Source organism: Tachyglossus aculeatus, chromosome 6 (genome assembly GCF_015852505.1).
Source record: "Tachyglossus aculeatus isolate mTacAcu1 chromosome 6, mTacAcu1.pri, whole genome shotgun sequence".
Lineage (NCBI taxonomy): Eukaryota > Metazoa > Chordata > Mammalia > Monotremata > Tachyglossidae > Tachyglossus > Tachyglossus aculeatus.
In genome coordinates, this window is record NC_052071.1 from 30,396,676 (window position 1) to 30,408,870 (window position 12,195).

Consider the following 12,195-nt stretch of genomic DNA (forward strand, 5'->3'; position numbering starts at 1 on the left):
ACATCAACTGAGATTTTAAGGGCCTCCCCACATTTCAATAAATACATGTTGTGCCCTTGTGTTCTGTTTAATTTGTACCACTCACCAGAAGAAGTGGTAATTGTCACCAGATACATTACCAAAGATGTAATAGGATGACAAAAGTCTGAAGGGAATTGAGACACCAACGCCCCTGCTCGTGTTTTTTTTTCTCTCTCTCTCTCTCTCTCTCTCTCTCTCTCTCTCTCTCTCTCTCTCTCTCTCTCTCTCTCTCTCTCTCTCTCTCTCTCTCTCTCTCTCTCTCTCTCTCTCTCTCTCTCTCTCTCTCTCTCTCTCTCTCTCTCTCTCTCTCTCTCTCTCTCTCTCTCTCTCTCTCCCCCCCCCCCCCCCCCCCCCCCCCAATCTAGGATAAAGGCCCAAACTGCAAGAATTTAAGAATGGAGCATAGATTAAACATGACCAAGTCCCCACTCTGAAACCAGCCTTTTGTAGAGCAAGGTAATATTGGGTGCCATGTCTGATCCAACAGTAGAATAGGTGGAGCACTAAGGATTGGTAATTTTAATTTGTCAATATTTATATTAGTTATTCATTCAATCATATTTGAGCACTTACTATGTACATAGTACATATGTACACTCTACTAAACACTTGGGAGAGTACTAAATTTATCTGTCAACTTTAACTTTTAAAATTAATGAACAAGGTTTTGCTACAGATCAAAGCTTATTTTGCCTGGGAATTTGACTTGGATATGGAAAAGATCATTGTTGCCAAGTGTAGATTTAAAATGGAGCAACTAGATTATTCAATATTTAAAACTTGAGATTTTAAAATAGATTCTATCTCATGTAATTATTCAACCAACTAGGAAAAATATGCATTCATTTTCCCATTTCTGATTACTAAGAGGTGAGACTTTGTTAGATTCGTACAGCTCTATTCAAAGTAGGTTTTTCTATCTGCTGGCAAATGCCATCTGTCAACTGATACTTTATCTGAATGGAATAACAGAAGGTTTATCCTCTTTATAACTTTGGGATGCATTATAAGTTGGGACTTCCTGCTGTGATCAAAGTTTAATTACTTTAAAGTTTATATATATGTATAAATGTATATACATATATGTGTGTATATATGCACACAATATATAATACGTAACATTTTAAAGTTTGAATAAAGGGAAACAACTCTAACTCTAGGTTTAGCTGATACATTTTCAAACTAAAGCAAATTTTCTAAAGGTGCTTTGAATTCTCATTAAATTATATTGCCGTATAGGATTCTCACACAACCTGATGAGCATCCACTCAATAGGTATTCATTTTAACCACAAACTGCCAAACAAGACCATACTATGTTTTGAGGACACTACCAGGAATTGAAATTCTCAAGTCCTATCGTTAGATATTTTATGCTCAGTATGCATTTTCTATTTAACATTACCATACTTGGGTTGGGCTATTAAATACACCATAGACTACAATGAAAAAACAAGTCATGTTAATCAATAGGTGATATTTATTGGGCACTTACTGTTCCAAACAGGGTGACAGGTCTTGAGCAGGAGGTTGGAGGTTGGGTTCATGATTGAGAGTGTCCCCCCTGGGCCTTGGGATTATTTGTACCAAGAGATTTCATGTCTTCCCCCCATAGACTGTAAACTCCTCATAGGCAGGGATTGCATCTACCAACTTGGTTGTATTGAACTTTCCCAAGTGCTTAGTACGGTGCTCTCCTAGACTGTGATACCCATGAGGGACAGGGACTGTGCTAAACCTGATGTTCTTGTATCTATCCCAATGCTTGGCACATAGTAAGCACTTAATTTACTAATTTAGAGAAGCAGCATGGCATAGTGGAAAGAGCCCGGGCTTGAGAGTCAGAGGTCGTGGGTTCTAATTCATTCAACCGTATTAATGGAGCGCTTACTATGTGCAGAGCACTGTACTAAGCGCTTGGGAAGTACAAGTTGGCAACATATAGAGACGGTCCCTACCCAACAGTGGGTTCTAATCCCAGCTCTGCCACTGACCAGCTGTGTGACTTTGGGCAAGCCACTTGACTTCTCTGTGCCTCAGTTCCCTCATCTGTAAAATTGGGATGAAGACTGTGAGCCCCACGTGGGACAACCTGATTACCTTGTATCTACCCCAGTGCTTAGAACAGTCCTCAGCACATAGTAAGTGCTTAACAAGTGCCATTATTATTATTATTACTATCAAATACTATAATAATAATGGTTCCACATACAGTAAGCAATTAGTAAATACCATCGATTGATTTAAACCCTCTGTCCATGTTTTCATTTCTGATACCAGGGAGGGATATGGAGATTCTAGTATAACATCCTGCTTTGGGGTTCACATCCCAGTTGTTTTACCAGGTCAAAGGACTAGGAATATTTTGGATTTATGACCTGACTTGTTACTAGCATACCAGGCCCAAGCTTTAATGAGTGAAGAAATTGGAGTGAATGGAGACTAATAGAGAGTTAGTTTGGAGATTATCTGTTCGATCAGCCATATCAAATTAAAGCACTACCAAATGGCCCAGCTTTCTACTTGGCCGGGAGACCTGAGCAAACAAATGAAGGCATAACCTGCTGATTAACAATTTTAATAGGATTCCTAAACATCAGAATCCACATCAAATTGTGTGATACCACTAGACATCATTGTTGGCAGTCCTGAAACAGTCATTCATTCATTCAATAGTATTTATTGAGCGCTTACCATGTGCAGAGCACTGAATTAAGTAAGCACTTGGAAGAATCCAGTATAACAATACACAGATTCTCTGCCCACATCGAGCTTACAGTCTAGGGGGGAGACAGACATAAATAACTCGTGTAATGCAGTTGACTTTCACTGAGGGAGTGGTCATCATATGACCACCAACTGCCATATGTGAACTTTGGGGTCCTTCTCCAAGTAGGACTATCCTAGGGTAAAAGCAACATAGGCCATTGTCTAGGGTGTGGGATGGGATGTGTTCAGCCAGGGGATGTAGGGAGAGAAGTAACAGCATTAGTGGTGAGTCTCTTGTGAGTCCTGTCACTGGCTACAGGGGGAGGGAGTTAAAGGTGGAACCTCCTTAAATGTCCCCATCCCCAGTAGAGGTTCCACAGTTGAGGGACTTTGGAGAAATGCTGCCACCTCCTTGCTCATCAACTTGTTGGATTCTCTCAGACCTCACATTCTAGGGCCTGGCCTATCCCAGAAAATAGGCTTTCAGAGAATTAACAACATGTGGGGTTTCAAGGGGAAGAGGAATAAAATCCATCAAACCATCAGTCTCAAATCCCTCAAAATCATCTTCTGCAGGAGGCCTTTCCTGCCTAATCCTTCACTTTCTTGATCATGTTATCCCTTCACCCACCTTAGCATTCACATATACATTGGTTTATTAATTATTCATTAATTTCTTTTGTTGTTAATCATTTGTATTTGCTATTACTATTTTTACTTATTGTTAAAAATTGCTATTTGTCTACTCATTTCTCCCATTAGACTGTCACCAACTTGAGGATGAGACTGTTCACTTCCATTGTATCATATAATCACTTAATGCTGTGCTTGGCATTGCTGATTCATTCATTCAATTGTATTTATTGAGCGTTTACTGTGTGCAGAGCACTGTACTAAGTGCTTGGGAAGTACAGGTTGGCAGACGCATGCTGTTGTTGCTGCTAATGATTTAGAATATTCTTAGATATATATTTAAATGATCAAATTATGAAAAGGATGGTGTAGAATATATTCTCATACTATATGAGAAGCAGCATGGCTCAGTGGAAAGAGCACGGGCTTGGGAGTCAGAGGTCATGGGTTCAAATCCCAGCTCTGTCAATTGTCAGCTGTGTGACCTTGGGCAAGTTTAACTTCTCTTTGCTCAGTTACCTTATCTGTAAAAATGGGGATTAGGACTGTGAGCCCCACGTGGGACAATTTGATCACCTTGTATCCTCCCCAACGCTTAGAACAGTGCTTTGCACATAGTAAGCACTTTGCAAATGCTATTATTATTATTATATCCAAGTGATCAAATTATAAGAAGGACTTTTATCAAACTTCTCTTTCTGGCCCCAAAAGTGTGTGACTGTATTATTTTTCTATGAATGAGGGTGCCACTTAAATCCTTTGTGGAACAAATGATGAACTAAATATATGATTAGTAAAGGTCATAGACAGTTTCTTCTTAACCTTTCTGTGTTAGTGAAGGAGCTTCTCAAATATTTTTCACTGATTTTATAGTTAATGTAAAAATAAACCCTTTTTAAATTATGACAACATAGTGTGTGGTCCTAAAATAGCCCAGAATTATTCAGATAAATAAAAGTGTGTCAGTCTTAGGAAATTCAAATGTCACCATATCAGTAACTTTGGCTATGAGCTCCATGTGGGACAGAAACTGTGTCCAACCTGATTATCTCATATCAGCCCTAAAGCTTGTTGGACAATAAGCACTTAACAAGTACTTTTACCATTATCATTATTATTGATAATAATATTGTAAAGAAGATCATTGATAATATGTATTGAGCTACTACATTGTGGGAACATATTCGTTCAATTGTATTTATTGAGCACTTACTGTGTGCAGAACACTGTACTAAGTGCTTGGAAAGTACAATTTGGCAACGGCTGGAGACAATCCCTACCCAATAACAGGCTCACAGTATAGAAGAACATATCTCAGGCAAACAGGAAAAATTCAATATGGCAAGTGCAAATTAATAATAATAATGATGGCATTTGTTAAGCTCTTACTATGTGCAGAGCACTGTTCTAACTGCTGGAGAGGATACAAGGTGATCAGGTTGTCCCAAGTGGGGCTCACAGTCTTAATCCCCATTTTACAGATGAGGTAACTGAGGCACAGAGAAGTTAAGTGACTTGCCCGAAGTCACACAGCTGAGAATTGGCAGAGCTGGGATTTGAACCCATGACCTCTGACTCCCAAGCCCGTGCTCTTTCCACTATGCCATGCTGCTTCTCTGTGATACTGTGATTGTGATACTTATAATCAATCAATGATATTGAGTGCTTAACATAAGTTTTGAGAAGCTAAAAGACACTCTGACAATCTCTTCAACTTTTCATGCCACTGAAGTGAAGAATCAAGGAGAAATGGCAAGTACAATGGCCAAACAGAAATTGGCAGTTTCAATAAAGAATGGAAATGAGAAACTAAGTTGTGGATTAGGATGTCCCTCAAGGCTAAGAAATTTAATACTCAATTTTATTTAAAATATTTGCCAAGAATTAGTTTTTAAAGACCCTTTTTAATTTCTACACTGAGTCCAACTAAATATTAAAGCCCTACATTAATATTAGTTATGTCCTACTATATACATTTAAACTTTTAAAAAAAACTTCAATTGAATTTGAAAAACTCAGTACTTTTGTAGATATAAAATGCTCTCAAAGTTGATAATAATAATAATAATAGTAATAATGATGGCATTTATTAAGCGCTTACTATGTGCAAAGCACTGTTCTGAGTGCTGGGGAGGTTACAAGGTGATCAGATTGTCCCACGGTGGGGCCACAGTCTTAATCCCCATTTTACAGATGAGGTAACTGAGGCCCAGAGAAGTTAAGTGACTTGCCCAAAGTCACACAGCTGACAAGTGGCAGAGCTGGGTTGATGTGAGCTTTGCATTTTCTAATGGCCAGAACAGTGTTACTTCCTAATAATGATGATGGCATTTGTTAAGCACTTATGTGCAAAATAAAAAGGGACTTACAGTCTGAGGGAAGTTGAACAGGTATTTTATCTCTATTTGATAGATAAGGAAACAAGATACAGAGGAGTGAAGGGACTTAATAATGATGGTTTTTGTGAACTGCTTACTATGTGCCATTCATTCATTCATTCAATCTTATTTATTGAGTGCTTACTGTGTACAGAGCACTGTACTAAGCGCTTGGGAAGTACAAGTTGGCAACATATAGAGATGGTCCCTACCCAGCAATGGGCTCACAGTCTAGAAGGGGGAGACAGACAACAAAACAAAACATGTGGACAGGTGTCAAGTCATCAGAATAAATAGAAATAAAGCTAGATGCACATCATTAAGAATATAAATACAATCGTAAATATGTACAAGTAAAATAGAGTAATAAATCTGTACAAATATATATACGGGTGCTGTGGGGAGGGGAAGGAGGTAGGGCAGGGGGGATGGGGAGGAGGAGAGGAAAAAGAGGGCTCAGTCTGGGAGGCACTGCCAGGCACTGTACTACGTGCTGGGGTGTATATAAGCAAATCAAGTTGGTCATAGGTCCTGTCTCATGTGGGGCTCACAGTCTCAATCCCCATTTTACAGAGAAGCAGCATGGCTCAGTGGAAAGAGCACCGGCTTTGGAGTCAGAGGTCATGGGTTCGAATCCCGGCTCCACCAATTGTCAGCTGTGTGACTTTGGGCAAGTCACTTAACTTCTCTGTGCCTCAGTTACCTCATCTGTAAAATGGGGATTGACTGTGAGCCCCCCATGGGACAACCTGATCACCTTGTAACCTCCCCAGTGCTTAGAACAGTGCTTTGCACATAGTAAGTACTTAATAAATGCCATTATTATTATTATTACTACTGATGAGGTAACTGAGGCCCAGAGAAGTAAAGTGACTTGCCCAAAGTCACACAGAAAGCAAGTGGGGGAGCCAGGATTAGAATCCATGACCTTCTAACTCCCAGGCCCTAACTCTTATCAGTCAGCAGGCAAGTGACAATACCAAACCTAGAATCCAGTCTCAATTCCTACTCCCAAGATCTTTCTACTAGGAAATTCTACTTTCTTCCTCAAGAGATTGTCCAGCCAAATCCCTTGAACATGAATGGAAAGGACTACATATAAAGCATTTACAGAGCTGTCATTGCCTATTACCCATTTGTATGTTGAAACAGGATTGAAAAAGTCCATTTCAGTCAATCAATCATATTTGAGTGCTTACCATGTGTACAGCACTGTACTAAGCACTAGGAAGAGTACAATATAATGGAGTTTTTAAGCATGTGTCCTTCCCACAACGGGATTACAGACTAGAGGGGGAGACTACAGTGCCTGACACATATTAAGTGCTTAACAAATGTCATAATTATATAAATAAAGATATGTACACAAGTCCTGGGAAGTTGGTGAAGGTTGAATAAAGGAGGTAATTGCAAGAGCGATACAGAAGGGAGTGGAAGAGGAAAGGAGAACAGTCAGGGATGGCTTCTTGGAGGAGATGTACCTTCAATAAGGATTTAAAGGTGGGGAGAGTAATCGTCTGTCACATATGAAGAGGGAGGGCATTCCAGGCCAGAGACAGTACATGGACAATAGGTTGCTGGTGAGAGAGATAGATGAGATAAAGGTAGAGTGACTAGGTTGGCATAAGAGGAGCTCATTGTGGGGACTAGGTTGTAGTAAGAGACTAGGTAAGAGGAGGCAAGCGCTCATTTATGTGCCGAGTAAGCAGAGGAGCCACATGGTGAAGTGGATAGAGCATGAGCCTGGGAGCCAGAAGGTCATGGGTTCTAATCCCGGCTCTGCCACTCGTCTGCTATGTGACCTTGGGCAAATCACTTAACTATGCCTTAGTTACTTCATCTGTAAAATGGGGATTGAGACTGTGAGCCCTGTGTAGGACAGGAACTGTGTCCAATCCAATTTGCTTATATCCACCCCAGCGCTTAGTACAGTGCCTGGCACTTAACAAATGCCACAGTTGTTACATATCAGGATATATCTGTAATCATTTATTTATATTTATGAATGTCTCCCTCTTTAGACTGTGAGCTTGTTGTGGGCAGGGAATCTGTTATATTGTATTCTCCCTAGCACTTAATACAGTGCTTTGCAAACAGTAAGTGCTCAATAAATACAATTGAATGTATTAATAGAAGACTAGTTAGGTGGCATAGGAGGGGGTGAGGTGATTGAATGCTTTAAGTCTAATGATAAGGACTTTCTGATTGATGTGGAGGTGGAAGGACAACCACTGGAGGTTCTTGAGGGGGAAACATGCATTTAGTAAAGTACTGTGCATAAAGTAAGCACTTAAATACTAATACTATTATTACATGTGAGTAAATCGGTATTACCATGCAGCTGACTTATACAAATCAAAGTTTGAAATTAGCAAAATGACCTTGGTTCCTGTTCCCACTTTGTGCACCTTGGAAGAGGGACCTGAAAAAGTCTGGAGCAGTGGTGGAGGATAGGGGTCACAAATTCACCTGGTGAGACAATCAGCAATTATACCTGTCCTGAGAACTTCCTGAAAGAAACAGAATTGAAGTGGAGGTGTGAAACGGCCCTTTCTTGATTATGCAAATTAAGGACTATGCAGAAGTGGTGTTCTGTCCATCTCCAAGTTGGAAAATTCAAATGTAAAAGCTTGATTTATCTTTCAGAAATGGCACTTTATGTCAACGTAATTTCTTCATTTAAGGCATAATGCAATCCTTGTCAGGAAGCAAAATAGAGAAAGGGTTATTTCAGGGACATTCCAGAAAAAAAGAAAAAAAAAATGTAAGCTTTCAGCAGGTTTAAAATTGTCTGGAGAGTGCATTTTATTCAATCCCATTCCCAACTTAATTTAATTTTCCATTAAGTGTAACCTAAAGCAGAGAAATCCAATCATTTTCTTTTTTTATAAAAAGCATTCCCCCTGCATTTTGATCAATTGTAATCACTTCAACTTGGTATTATTGGGTAATTGGATTCAAGCTAAAGAAAGCAGGCATTTCCTTATTAAGCAAGGCTAACAATTCTGGATGAAATATATCACTTTGTGCCTTGTAATGAACAATATTATGTAACTAACAAACTGTGGAATTATTTTAACAGGAAGCAACTTGTAAAGGCAACATGCTGGATGCTTTGTGAGAGGCTACATGGATACCAAGATCAACCGCTGGTTTTGAGGAAAATGGTAAGAATTAACTAAACTGTATTTTGCCTCAGTAGCTATTTCCTGGCATATATTTTACATGCTGTTTGTTTGTTTTTTTGGCTGAAAGAGGTAATTAGATTAATCGTTGTGCCTTGACTGCATTTGTGTTGGTGGCAATTAGTTTGTGGTGCTGCCATTTGAGTAAGTCGGCAATATCTCTAAAAAAAAAAGGGAAGCAGCTTGGCTCAGAGGGCTAAGCTAAGAACTGGGACTCTTGAGACCTGGGTTCTGGTTCTGACTTGCGATGTGACAGGCTACCCTACCTACGTTGCATCCTTTCCGTGTCAGCCCACTGCTGGCAGGGGTTGATACCTGGAAAGCCACAACCTCATACAATAGGAACTCCACTGACCACCTGAAAATACTCCTATGAAGGACTTCACTGGACAAAAGTTAGAGAAGGATAGTTGAACCTGCCTTGAGGCAGCATAGTCGAGCTGGGCTCCTTTTTATTATTATGTCCTTGCAAAAGACAAGGACATTGAGTAGTCTCTTAAAAGTCCACAGGAACTCTGGGCCTTTTGGCACCTAATTGTATGTTTCCCTCCCACCTCCACTCTCTCCCCTCCCCTTCCCCTGCCTCAGAGGAGCTCTGGGCTGTCACCTCCTAGCCTGCTGCTCTCAGACCCTGATAATGGCCCATGAAGCAAAAACATCAGCAAACCTTCACCAACTTGAAAACAATGTTGTTGGAAGCTGCAGTACTTGAGACTAGAGTCTTTCCTCCACCCTATCGCTGCCCTACTTTCACTGCCACCCCACACCACCCATCTCTATCACTTGTACCCTGCCACCTAACTCCTACCCAAGCTGAACCGCTAAATCCTCATGCCATCCCCCTCTCCTACTGTTTATCTCACAGGGAAGGGATTAAGAGAAATGGAAAGGGAGGCCTCCCCTTACAAAGTAAAAGTGCCTCAGTGGGTTGAAACACTTTTTTGCAGCTCTGTTTTCTAGGAGAACTGAACTCAATAGCAATGAATGGAAGTAATAGGAAAATTGGAGATGTTATATCAACCCTAATGAGCAAGGCGTTTGTGTTGATAGGGTTATCTGTTTTATATAAATACCAGGAGTTAAGTGGGCAGCTCACAATCTGAGTGAGCAGGTGCCTTCTCCCGCTTCCCAGGTGAGGAAACTGAGGCACAGTGAAATTAAGTGAATTTGTCCTTGGGCAAATCACTTAACTTCCCTGTGGCTCATTTCCCTCATCAGTAAAATAGGGATGAAGACTGTGAGTCCTGTGTGGGACAGGGACTATGTCTGACCCAATTACCTTGTATCTAACCCAGCACTTAGTACAGTGCTTGGCACATAGGAAGCACTAAACAAATATGACATTATTATTTCTTGCCTAAGGTGACACAGAGAACTGGTGGTGAGTCCAGGACTAAATCTCCTCTCATTCTTGTGCTCTTTCCCCTAGACGACAACTGCCCTCTAATACCTTATATATGTATTTTATACCTCTGCTGATCTCATTATCACATCACCCTAATGTAACTGTTAGAAAGTAAGACAGTAATTAATGTTTAATCAATGCTATTCTACTCTCTTAAAACAAAAGCAGGTCTTTTTCTTAAAGCAACCACCTGAGTTGCTAACCTTTCTTCAATGTCTCTTGTTGCGAATGAACCTCCAATTTTGAACTTCCTGAAACTGACAACCAGAAAGTAACTATTTATATGACTGACTTCCATAGGCTACACATTTTGAATTAATGAAGGATGTGCAGAATCTCACTTGCTCTCTCGTGGTGTGAAAGAGAACGGATCCATCCTTTTTTTTTTTTTCTCCTTACCTCTAAAACTTTGGCTATTCCAATTTTGTCTTTCAAGGCCCTCCATATTGGCTTCCAAGGCACTCTCCCAAATATTTCTATCATATATAAGCTCTTTTCTGCCATATCCTCCTTCCTTACCCCTTGGTTCCTCTCAATGATACCTTCTATGCTGCATCTTACTGCACTTGACTCAGTCAGTGGCATTTGAACCCTTACTATGTGCAGACCACTGTACTAAGCACTTGGGAGAGTGAAACACAAGAGAGTTGGTGGAAGAATTGCCTGCTAATAATAATAATAATAATGGCATTTCGTAAGCACTTACTATGTGCAAAGCACTGTTCTAAGTGCTGGGGGAGATACAAGGTGATCAGGTTGTCCCACGGGAGGCTCACAGTCTTCATCCCCATTTTACAGATGAGGGAACTGAGGCAAAGAGAAGTGAAGTGACTTGCCTAAAGTCACACAGCTGACAAGTGGCGGAGCTAGGATTTGAACCCATGACCTGTGACTCCAAAGCCCGGGCTCTTTCCACTGAGCCATGCTGCTTCTCTAGGACCTTCACAAGGACCTTACAGCTTAGAGAGAGAGACAGGTATTAAAATAAATTATGGATGTGTACTTTAGTACTAAGGGGCTAAGGGTGTGGTGAATATCAAGTGATTAATGGATATAGATCCAAGTACCTAGGTGACCCAAAAGGAGTGAGTATGGGAAATGAGGGTGTAGTTGGAGAAGACCTGGTGGGAGAGATGTGCTTTTAATAAGGCTTTGAAGGTGGGGAGACTAATGGTCTGGCATATGAAGAGGAAGGGAGTTGCAGGGAGTTCCTGGGAATGGGCACAGAATCAGTGGAAAAATAGAAGAGAATGAGGTACAGTGAGTAGGTTGGCCTTAGAGGAGCAAAGTGTGCAGGCTGGGTGTAGTAGAAAATCAGTGAAATATCCTGCCTCCAGCCCTCCTCGGGTCTGCCTCTGATTGCTTGCTCATGCCTTATCTTTGACCACTTTTATTTCCCCCTTTTCTGATTTCAACTTTTTTATTATTAATAATAATGATAATGGTGTTTGTTTAACACCTACTATGCACCTGGCTCTCTATTAAGCGCTGGGATGGATACAAGCAAACCAGGTTGGACAGAGTCCCTGTCCCACATTCATTCATTCAATCATATTTATCGAGCACTTACTGTGTGCAGAGCGCTGTACTAAGCGCTTGGGTAGTACAAATCAGCAACATATAGAGACGGTCCCTACCTTACAACGGGCTCACAGTGTGGGGCTCACAGTTTCAATCCCCATTTTACAAATGAGGTACCTGAGGCACAGAGAAGTGAAGTGACTTGCCTAAGGTCAGACCAGTGGCGGAGCTGGGATTAGAACCCATGCCCTTCTGACTCCCAGGCTCTATCCACTGCGCCATGGTGCTTCCCACAAATCAAAAATCACAAACACAAAAACAGCAAGCTATAACTGCACAAGAAG

General features: G+C 40.7%; 1 long non-coding RNA gene across 1 annotated transcript in view; it reads left to right on the top strand.

Annotated features, from left to right (window-relative positions):
- Nucleotides 1-12,195, top strand: part of LOC119929463 — a 287,602-nt gene that overhangs the window by 52,974 nt on the left and 222,433 nt on the right. Inside the window, exon 2 of the long non-coding RNA XR_005451557.1 lies at nt 8,823-8,907. This is a non-coding gene — a long non-coding RNA (uncharacterized LOC119929463). The remainder of the gene's footprint in view (nt 1-8,822; nt 8,908-12,195) is intronic.